The 10,164-nt window shown below is 42.8% G+C and overlaps 2 protein-coding genes across 2 annotated transcripts in view; one reads left to right on the top strand and one right to left on the bottom strand.

Annotated features, from left to right (window-relative positions):
• CACNA1C (calcium voltage-gated channel subunit alpha1 C) overlaps window positions 1–10,164 on the top strand; it is a 742,093-nt gene that overhangs the window by 6,706 nt on the left and 725,223 nt on the right.
• The window catches only part of DCP1B (decapping mRNA 1B), a 67,916-nt gene that overhangs the window by 44,317 nt on the left and 13,435 nt on the right, over window positions 1–10,164 (bottom strand).

The raw sequence follows: 10,164 nt of genomic DNA, 5'->3' as shown, positions 1-10,164 counted from the left end.
CTGCCAATTGAGCCCACCCCCCCCGCCCAGCCACTAGCAGGAGCCTCATGAGGGAGGGATGAGCCCTGTGCCACTGTGCTGCAGCCAAGGCTAGTTTGGGCAGCATGCAGACTCCTCTGCCCCACTCCTGCCTTCAGCCCTCCTCCCTCGCCTGGCTTCCCGTTCCCGTTCCCATTGGCGTTGTTTAATCCTGGCAGCGTGACTGCTAGCAGCCAAGGCAGCACGGGACAGGGTATGATGTAACGCATTGAGTAGCCATCCTGACTGCTCACCATGATAAGCTGCTGCCACCAGAGTGCCACTAGGAAGTGAGTCCATGTTGGTAGCAGGGCGGGGGCTTGGCTTGGGGCAGCCGCCCCCAACTTTCATGGTGTGGTGTGGTGGCAGCAGCTCCTCAAGTTGGGCAGGCAGGATGGCTACTCAGCATGCTCCATCATGCCTTGTCCCACGTGGGTCCAGTGCCAACAGGAAGCTGGCACAGTCCTGGTGCAGCTGGAAGAGAGTGATGGATGCAAGGGAGTGGAGAAGTTTGCATGTTGCCTAGCCTGGCCCTGACTGACGGAGCAGAGCAGCACAGGATGCAGCCCTCCCTCAGGCTTCTGGCTGCAGCTGGGGGGTTGGATAGGATCAACTGGATAGGATTCCCCCCTGCCCCCCTGGTCCTCAACAGCTCACCAAAACTCATTAAGGGGCCCTCCAACCCAAATAACTACCCACACTTGTCACAGACTAACTTGTTTAGAGAGGCATAAGCTTTCAAAAGCCACAGCCTACTTTGTCGGATACTATGAATGGCTGTGGCCTACAAAAGCTCACCTCTCTCTCTAAACAAATTACCCTGCCTTCTATCCAACTAAAAACGCCAATTAAGTTATCCATGCTAGAGTAACCATTCATCTAGGGATTCTTATAACAAAAAAGCAGCTAAAGAATTTTGGCATGCTGAAAAAGAAGTGTGACATCAAAAGACCTGATAAGACTGGTATTTAGTTGTTAGCTCCAGGACATTGACATAAATAACCTTTAAAAATCCAGCTATCATAAAACTGAAGAATTTCAATGTAACCCCTAGCTTCAAGTTATTATTTTTTAATGAACATTCAAATTCCCTATTAAAAATCTCTCTCAGCTATGCTTTTCCAAATCTTTTGGGATTTTGGAAGCTTCTCTGAAAATTCTGACTTTGAATCCAGACAGGAAAGTTGAGTTTCTACAAGCTCTATTTCTCTATCGCTGTTTTGTGTATAATGTGTGTATTTATGAAATGGCTCAACAGATAACTCTGAAATGGAACGAAAAATGGAAAAGATGCAGAAGTCTGCCATGGAAGTGAGGGCAGCACATATCTTCAACCAAAGAAACTGGGTCAGATATCAGATCCTCAAAGCAGGACAGTGAATGGCAGATTCCCGATTTTGAAATTTCTACTGTTTTTTTCTAACAAAAAAGGGAAGAATTAACTCTGTACTTTCAGACTTTTAATGCACAACATACCTTGTAAGTATTTGATTTACTTAATAATAAATCTATTCCACAAGGAAAGCCCTTATTTTCCTCAAGTTTCCTCTCTAGGACTGGATCCACATGTTAATTAGCTTCTCAGGATTTAAACACCCCTCCCTTCCCCCCTCCCATGCCAAACCCTTTCTATGTTATCAATATAAACTCCTAAATGTTAATAGGACTGAACTTCCTTCAAGCCATACTAAAAATCTAACAGTCCTGGTAAATTTCCCCATAAATGCCAGCCAATCCAGTTGCCACATTACAGCTAAGTTGAGATTCTGATCTATCACTGCATAATAGTGTAAAATCTCCTGAAATGCAAATAAATGTACCTTTGTTGCCTTGTCATTCAGTTTCTTTCTTTGCATTCGATACCTATTAACTATATCTGATAATCTGTCCTAGGTAGTAAACTGCCTGTTTTCAAGACTGAATCTTTACTGTTTTGTTCTGGCAGTCAGAACTCTTCGGTAGACCTCCTGCAATTTGGAAATATATAACTTAATTGTAGCCAGCTCTCCAAGTTCTATAAACATGAATGAGAATAAATGGCAAAGGAAGAGCAAGCTGCTAAATCCCAAAAGGCAGAGCGTAACTGGTCTGATGTGTTCCTCAGAGATTAAGATACTCTGAAATCTTACTATAATTAGAAACTTGAATTAGATGAACTAATCATCTAATCTGGTATAGTGATATCTACTAACTGGCATAAGGGCATTACATAGTAGTGCTGTTGTATCCATGCAGGCTACAGGAAACTTGCAAGAAGCATGGCTTCTTTGGTGTCATCATTTGTTGGAAAAAATTTTCATTTGGGAGAGATGTTAGACAAGATTTCGGGTACAAAGTGCCCTTTATCAGACCTAGATAGTAAGTGACAGATCTCTGCAGGTTTTTGGTTCCCAGCACTGGTCTCCTCACAACATAAATACTACAGATGCGGGGAGTGAGGGAGTATAGATATTCTGGATTTATTGTTAAACCCTGACAAATCTTATCAATAAAAGATTTAAGCCAGGATAGTATTTTAAATCATAAGGGACATTTATACACATGCTCCAAGAGTTGGTAGGCGCCGCTCAGAGCCGCTCTAATTAAAGTACCTGCAATGTCTTGTTTATCGGTGTCCCTGCTCTTCAAAATGACAGTGGGGTGCTTTATCTAAAGCTCATCGAACGAGCTTTAGATAAAACACCCCTGCTGCCATTTTGAAGTATGGAAACACTGATACACGAGACGTGGGGGCTTGCTGGAGCATGATAATTGTATAGGTACCCAAGATGATTTAACCAATGGCACAAAACAAGAGCGTCAGAAAAAGGGAGTGTCACTAATACCTGTTGTAACTATCTAAAGTTTGAGAACCATCTTAAAAACTTTCCCATCTCTGTGTGTGTTCAGATGTCTAGACATGGCAGTAGCTGTTGCCAGCAACTATAACCGAGTTTGAGCTCTCACTCCTGGCTTCTCAAGGTACAACCCCGGTACTTTAAACAGACGGACATGCTTTACTGGGAAATATAGGATCAGAGAAAATGTTCACTTGCATAGCTTCCAAAACCTGCCTAAAAAGCCTTGGGCAGGGACTGTGGGTACCTGAGTCAATGTTTTTAAGTACTCTTTTAACATTAGGTTACACAGACAAAACAAACTGATACAGAACAATAGATAAAATTTGAAAACAGTAAAAAATAAGAAATATTTTAATTAGATTTTAAATCATTATAAACAGTAGCTGTGAATATGACTCTGGAAAGTCCGTCCATCGTGTCCCCCCCCCCCTTATCATATATTGGCTGCAAGGCAGTCTTTCTTTTCTTAAAGGATAAATATAATGCACCAAGTATGTTGGCAGACTTATCCGGAACAATAATACCATCCCTTGCTGGCGAGTGCATTCATTTCAGATTACGTGATGTAATGAACTACAGATACACATCTGCATTGAAATTAAATTTGTTTCAGGAATTGTTCATCAGAAAACTGCAATCACCAGACTTGACAGGATTTACTTAGTCCCTCAACCCTACTTTCAGATTTTTTTTAAAAGTGTAAATTTCAGAAAAGTTGAGTACTATTTTTTTCTATAGGAAAGCAAGCTGTTAAAATAAAGGAAAATGTTGATTTAAAGCATGTATCACTGGAAGATAAATACTGCAAATAATTAGAGTACATAACAGCCAGTTAAACAAAAGGTTCGAACAAAGATAATTTACTTCCACTAAGCCAATTTAGTTTGTGTGGTGGGCCTTCTGAGTAGTTACTACCAAACATCCTTCTTCTAGCAGCTGGAGACAAGAAGTTAAAAGGCACTGACAAGTCCGTAAAAAGGAAACAGTTCTGACAGAATATGCTAATGAATATGAAAATAAATAAATAATAAATAAATAAAACCAGTCCCCTAAAAATCTCAATTTAGGGAGAACACTAAAAATAGAAAAATGTGATTAAAATGATTTACAGGATTGCACAAGGGAGAAATTAAAAGCCACACTGTCAGGATGATGTAACTATCAAAAACGTATTTTTAAACTTATTTTATTGTAGCAAAGTCTTTAAATATATATGAAGGAAAGAAAGTACTTCCCTAGAGATCTTTGTACTCCACTCAAGCAATCTCAGGTTAGGCCATCTGGATGGACTTATACAAGGCTAGAAGCCAAATTAACAAGTAAATTACTTTTCTCTTATGCTTTGGAAGTCAACTCAGACAACTGGATGCACAACCCAGTCTACCTAAAAACAGAACAATCTTCTCACATTTACAGCATGCAACAGCTTCTAGCATTTGTCCTTTGGAAAAGGTTAGAAGTAGCACAAAAAGACCAAGACAGAGAAAAGAGCCTTAGGAAAAGCAGAACTTGGCCATATTTACTCAAATAGAAGACAACCCTGACTATAAGATGACCCACCCATAATCAGATTCTATATATGGAAAATGTATAAATTAGTTATAAATTTTCCAGGTAGAAAATATAATTATTGCAACTTTGTCTTCAATTTGTCCCCCTTCCACTGTCAGCAGAGAAAAATAAAATCAAATCAGGAGGGTGGGGAGGTGTCAGGTAGCCCATTTGCTCTCTGCTTCCCCCCAACTATTTCTCCTGGCAGACCCTTCCCCCTCTCCACGACCTCCAACTGTTTCCCCCAGCAGCGCTTTCCCTGCCTTCATACTATCAGGCCCTGCTTTCCCTGAGCTCATGGAAGTGAGGAAAAAATTTGAAAACAATGATCTTGAAATGAAACATGGTTGTAGTAATTTGTATACAGAATCCACAGACTTAATTCATCCAGAATTGATATATGTTACCTCTTTTGAAACTGCTGCAAGTTTTACCACAGGTACTCCATAAACACACTTTTAGGCAGCATTTTGGTACCTTCATGATATTAGTAAAAAGCCAAAGACTTGTGATTTACCATATATATAGTTCATTGGGCTGGACCCAAGCAGAGTCAACAGCATTTCAAGCCATGATGACCCCACAGCTCAGTCTGTGTGTGTACTCCAGATAGCCCCGCAACACAGAAGCCATGTGCTAATCAGCCCCCACACATGACTGGAACTGGATGTTCTTGTTACAAGTGCTGGGATCCTCCAAAAATTTATATACAGATAAGGCACAGGAGAACCTGGTTTGGCTTCACCTCAGAGAGGGTGGTGCCACACTAATCATATATGCCAGGCTGAGAGGGGGGGCAATTCAAGGATTCTGCATGAACTGTTTGGGGCCTTATTTGGTGATGTTTGCCAGGCACAGAAGCCTGATGAAGAAACAGGAATCATTGGAAATGGGAAAGAAAGGTGCAGTTCAGCTGTGGGAGTGAAGAAGTAGTAAAAATGTTATGCAATGTGGTGGCTTACCAGGACTCAGGGCTGATGGGGACTGAGCTCAATGGGCACTACTATATATCCTTATTCAGATGGTTCGCTCTAACCTAGTCTCATTCGCATGTTTGCCTCGTAGGCCATGTGTTTTATAATCCTGCTCAGTGCTGGCTGCATTTTAATCAAAATCATCAGCACCACTGCTGAGAAATGCTGCTTCCGACAGCAGTTTAATGATAGACAGTATATTTAACGAAGTTTCCTTGTAAGCAATTATAAGACTAGGGGCTTTTTTCCACGTGCCAATTGGGGGGAAAAAACCCCTCATCCTGCATTTGAGTAAATACAGTAAGTAAGGGTCCCTATACAAAATTCCAGAACACTGCTAACTAATCAAACAGGGTGCCTGTACATGTGCGGGGACACTGCTCTGATGCGCTGTAATTACACTGCATCACAGCAGACTTGCTTAACCAAGTCTGCTGGAGTGTGCTAATCAGCGTGCTGCAGCAGCCTCCGCGTCTCATGTATTCAGTGTCCCTATGCTTCAAAATGACAGCAGGGGCACTTTAACTAAAGCTTGTTGAATGAGCTTCAGTTAAAGCGCCCATGCAGCCATTTCGAAGCGTGGGACCCTGAAAACATAAGACACTGCGGACGTTTTAATTAGAGTGGCTCTTGAAGCCACTCTGATTAAAGCCCCTTCCACCCCCAGAACACACATAAAAACACCCACAGACACTAGAAGATGGTCCTTAAAGGTGAGAAGTCATTTGGATACCAGTCTGCGACTTGATGTTGCAGAGGTGGGAGAGGAGGAAAGGAGGGAAGCATTCAGATGACATCCACAATTAGCTTTAGGTCCCAGAAGGCTCAGGAGTGCAAATCACAGGAGACTGGACTTTATCCACTGCCTTAAGGAATGTCACTATATCCAGGGACATCCAACAGGGGGATGATTTTGCCTCCCTGAAGCACAAATAGCTTATACTTAGATAGCTGGTACTCAAACTGTACTAGGATATTTAGCAGGGAAAAAAAGAAAAAGAAAAAAAAATAGCAACAGCATCAGCACAGTTAGGGCAGTGGTTCTCAACTTCACTAGATTCAAGGGCACTCCTCAGAAGATGCCAGCTGTTAGTTTTCATTTGTTTTTTGACTGTGGAAAAATAAAAGAGTGATTCCTTTGTTCAAAGAACTCAAAGTCTACAACAGGTCAGAATGTTTTTTAACACTATGCATTCCTATTTGAAATCTTTCGGTTTATCTGGGAAATCATGTGTAGGTGTTTGCACACCTAACCGTGCTAACACTGATTGCATGACGCCCTTCAAAGGATCTCATGGCAGCCTGGTTGAGAATCACTGAACTAGGGCTAAGTCAACTATCTCGACACAAAGTCCTGAAAAAAATCCATTTCTGGATTAATATGATAGCAAGCCGGGGAGCCCTTCTTTTACAGAGTGATAAGTCAGGTGGAACCAAGTAGTTATTGAGTTCTGGTGGAGCAGTTGACCCCAGCAAGAGAGATGCATCCAGAATGAAAGGCTGAACAGTTACACTGGCTAAGAAGCACTATGCTTGCACTCTCACACCATTACCAAAGGGAAGATGGAAGGTGCAAACCAAGCCAAAGTGCAAAAGGGCACTGGCTTACAGGTTAAGAGATGCTAATTTGCAAGGATATGGTAATTACTGTATTGCATTTAGTAGCAATGAGGCCCATTAGAAAGAAATAGTTACCAGGTATTTCCAAAGTATGGGCACAATTATATTGCATAAAAACATCCCCTTGATTTGTGTGTTATACATACTTGTTACCTCTGTTCTTAAACTCAGATTTGCAAGGTATTTGTGCCCTATTACAGATCTGAACATCTACAAGCAAAATAGAGATGCAATTTATTTGGGGTCACTATGTGTTACTGCTGTATCATCATAATATAAACAAGTAGCTTTAATAACATACTTCATAAACGTTGCAGATCCCTAGGCAATTGACTGTGACTCAGCCAGTTCATCCCAGTCTAGTTTGCTTGACTTATAGCCTGCTGGGAGATAAATGTTCTTTCTAACCACTGAAGGGCCTGGTAAGTTTCTGCTTCTATGTCCCACTTTCTTGCACTCCCCAGTAGATAATACAGATGATTAAGGGACAATTTTAGTAGAACGAAGTGCTTTGCCCTTCCAGTTGTACAGAAGAACTAAAGTCACAGCATACTCCTTTAATTTTCTAAAAATTGATTGGTAAGGATTTTTTACAACAAAAAGCTGCAGTCCTAAGCAATACAACCCCAGCTTGAAAGACTCCTTTTCTACAGAGGGAGACCTAGAAAGGAGATGTACAGAATTCTGTTCAGAAAGGAGTAATTTCCAGCCCAGAAAAGAGAGACAAAGAGCAGCAGCCAGATTTAGAAGAGGTGCCAGTACAATCCTAAAGATTTAAAGTTCAAGTAAGTTTGAAGGAATTAAAGCAACTTTTCCTTCCAAAATATAAGCAATACTCTATTTTGTGCACATAGTACTGTGGTCTGCCTTTTTCCTTCATGTTAAGCATGTTTTACATACTTCCTATTAGACTGGTTCCTCATTTTTGTTAACAGACACAGGCTAGCACAGTGATTCTCAAGTGGGGCCCCATGAGATCCTCTGAAGGGTGTTGCAAGGTGTGGAAGGAGATAAGCAGATAAGGGCAGGCTCAGGCTCTCCCTGCCTGACTGCTCCCCTTAACCCAGCCCCAGTTGTGTGGCCCTTCCGCAAGGGGTAAGCACTGTAATAAATTAGTTTTGAAATGGGGTGCTGCTCCATTCACAAGAGTTATGGAGGAGTACCTTGACTCAGAAAAATAAAAATAAAAAAGGAGAACCACTGAGTTAACATAATGACAAGATCTTTATTCTTATTTCTTAAATCTAACACAGAAAAGTAAGTTGTAGTATATACTAGAGGTGCACCGATACATTGGTCCGATATCGGATCAGTCTCGATATGAAGAAAATTGTCTACATCAGGTATCGGCCCTATGGGGCAGATAATTTGGCCGATAAATGCCTGTGCTCCCCACCACCGCAATGCATCATAATGACAAGATCTTTATTCTTATTTCTTAAATCTAACACAGAAAAGTAAGTTGTAGTATATACTAGAGGTGCACCGATACATTGGTCCGATATCGGATCAGTCTCGATATGAAGAAAATTGTCTACATCAGGTATCGGCCCTATGGGGCAGATAATTTGGCCGATAAATGCCTGTGCTCCCCACCACCGCAATGCATCATGGAGCAGAGCTGGCAGCGTGGAGAGCTGCCTCCAGCTGGTAAGTTGGAAGGGGAGGGTGGAGGGAAGGGGCTTGAGGATGGGGTGGGGGGCAGCTCCTGCCACTGCTTGCACCCCGGGAAGGCAGGGGGTGGGGGCATGTACCCCCAGTTCTGCGTGGTGTGGGGTGGGCTGCAGCTGTGGCGTGGAGCCAGCGCCGAGTGGCTCTTCTCATCAGGGGCTGGGCTCGGAGTGGGCTCTGGCAGCGCTGGGAGGAGGCTGTAGCCACCCAAAAAATCACAGCTCCATTCCCAGGCCCGTGCCACTGCCCACCACCCGGTGCAGCCATGGCTTTTCCTGGCACTTGGGTGGAGACTGGGCTTTCAGCAGGGGCTCTGCTGGGTGGCGGCATGGGGCTGGGAGCAGAGCTGTAGCAAAATCTGGGGTGGCTGCAGCCTCCTCCCAGCAGCGGTGGAGCCCACTTCGAGCCCAGCCCCCGGTGAGAACAGCCACACAGCACCGGCTGCAGCCCACCCCGTGCCACACAGATCCAGGGGCACACGCCCCTCCCCCCCGGGGTGCAAGCAATGGCAGGAGCCACCCCCACCCCATGAGCTGTGCCTCCGTCCTGCACCCCCACCTGGCTGGGCAGCGCCTGCCCCTTCCCCTGCCCCCTTCCTCACCACGGGAGACATTGATCTGCCCCCTATGCCCTTTCCCTTCCACCACACCAGACTTGCCGCCTGACGGCAGCTGTATCGGATATCAGATCGGTATCGGCCAATATGCCTACTTAAATATCGGCTATCGGTATCAGCCCCCAAAATCTCTATCGGTGCACCCCTAGTAGATACATATATCTCCTTCTGCGAAGTAATAATACATATAAGAAAAGGAAAAATGTTTTACATATATACGCAAGAACTTCTAAAAACAAATACTAGATGGGATAGCTGGTCTATTTCTTTCTTACTAGACCTAAAATCTTACCACAACTTCAAGACAATATTTGGGTCAGCCTGGAGGTGTCCTCTGGGGTTTTGTTTTTTTTTTAGAATCTTTGGGAATTTCCAATACTATCACTCACTCTTTTTCAGCTTTTGTTAAAAAGTAGAGGATTTATTTAAACAGACAAAGAAGGACTGAGACTTATATACCACTGATACAGACCCTGAGATGAACCAGCCAAGCAAGAATGGGTGGCCTCCTCCTTCAAAATAGCAAGAAATAAAATCCCTGAGCTTGTTAAAAGGTACAAAATAGTAACCAAAGCAAAGAGGTAGGGCTTTGAATTCGCTCTTTTTCCAAAATTGCCCAGCACACATGATGAAATCTAGGATTAGATATACCAACTTAGTCACCAGTAGATTTTCCTACATGCTAATCTTCCAAAAATGAGCAATACGTATTAAAAAAGTAAAATAAAAAACCCCCAAGTCCAAATAAATAATAATATTTGCATGTTTATCTATTTTACAGAATATTACACCACCACAGGAAGACCATTACTTGTCAGCTGAGGGACAGATTAATGGAGTTAACATTTAAATAATGTATTGAAAAGAGACACCT

The sequence above is a fragment of the Alligator sinensis genome, unplaced genomic scaffold (assembly GCF_000455745.1).
Source record: "Alligator sinensis unplaced genomic scaffold, ASM45574v1 scaffold87_1, whole genome shotgun sequence".
In the NCBI taxonomy this organism is placed as follows: Eukaryota; Metazoa; Chordata; order Crocodylia; family Alligatoridae; genus Alligator; species Alligator sinensis.
The sequence above is the reverse complement of the archived record's forward strand: the minus strand, read 5'-3'. Positions and strand labels throughout refer to the sequence as shown.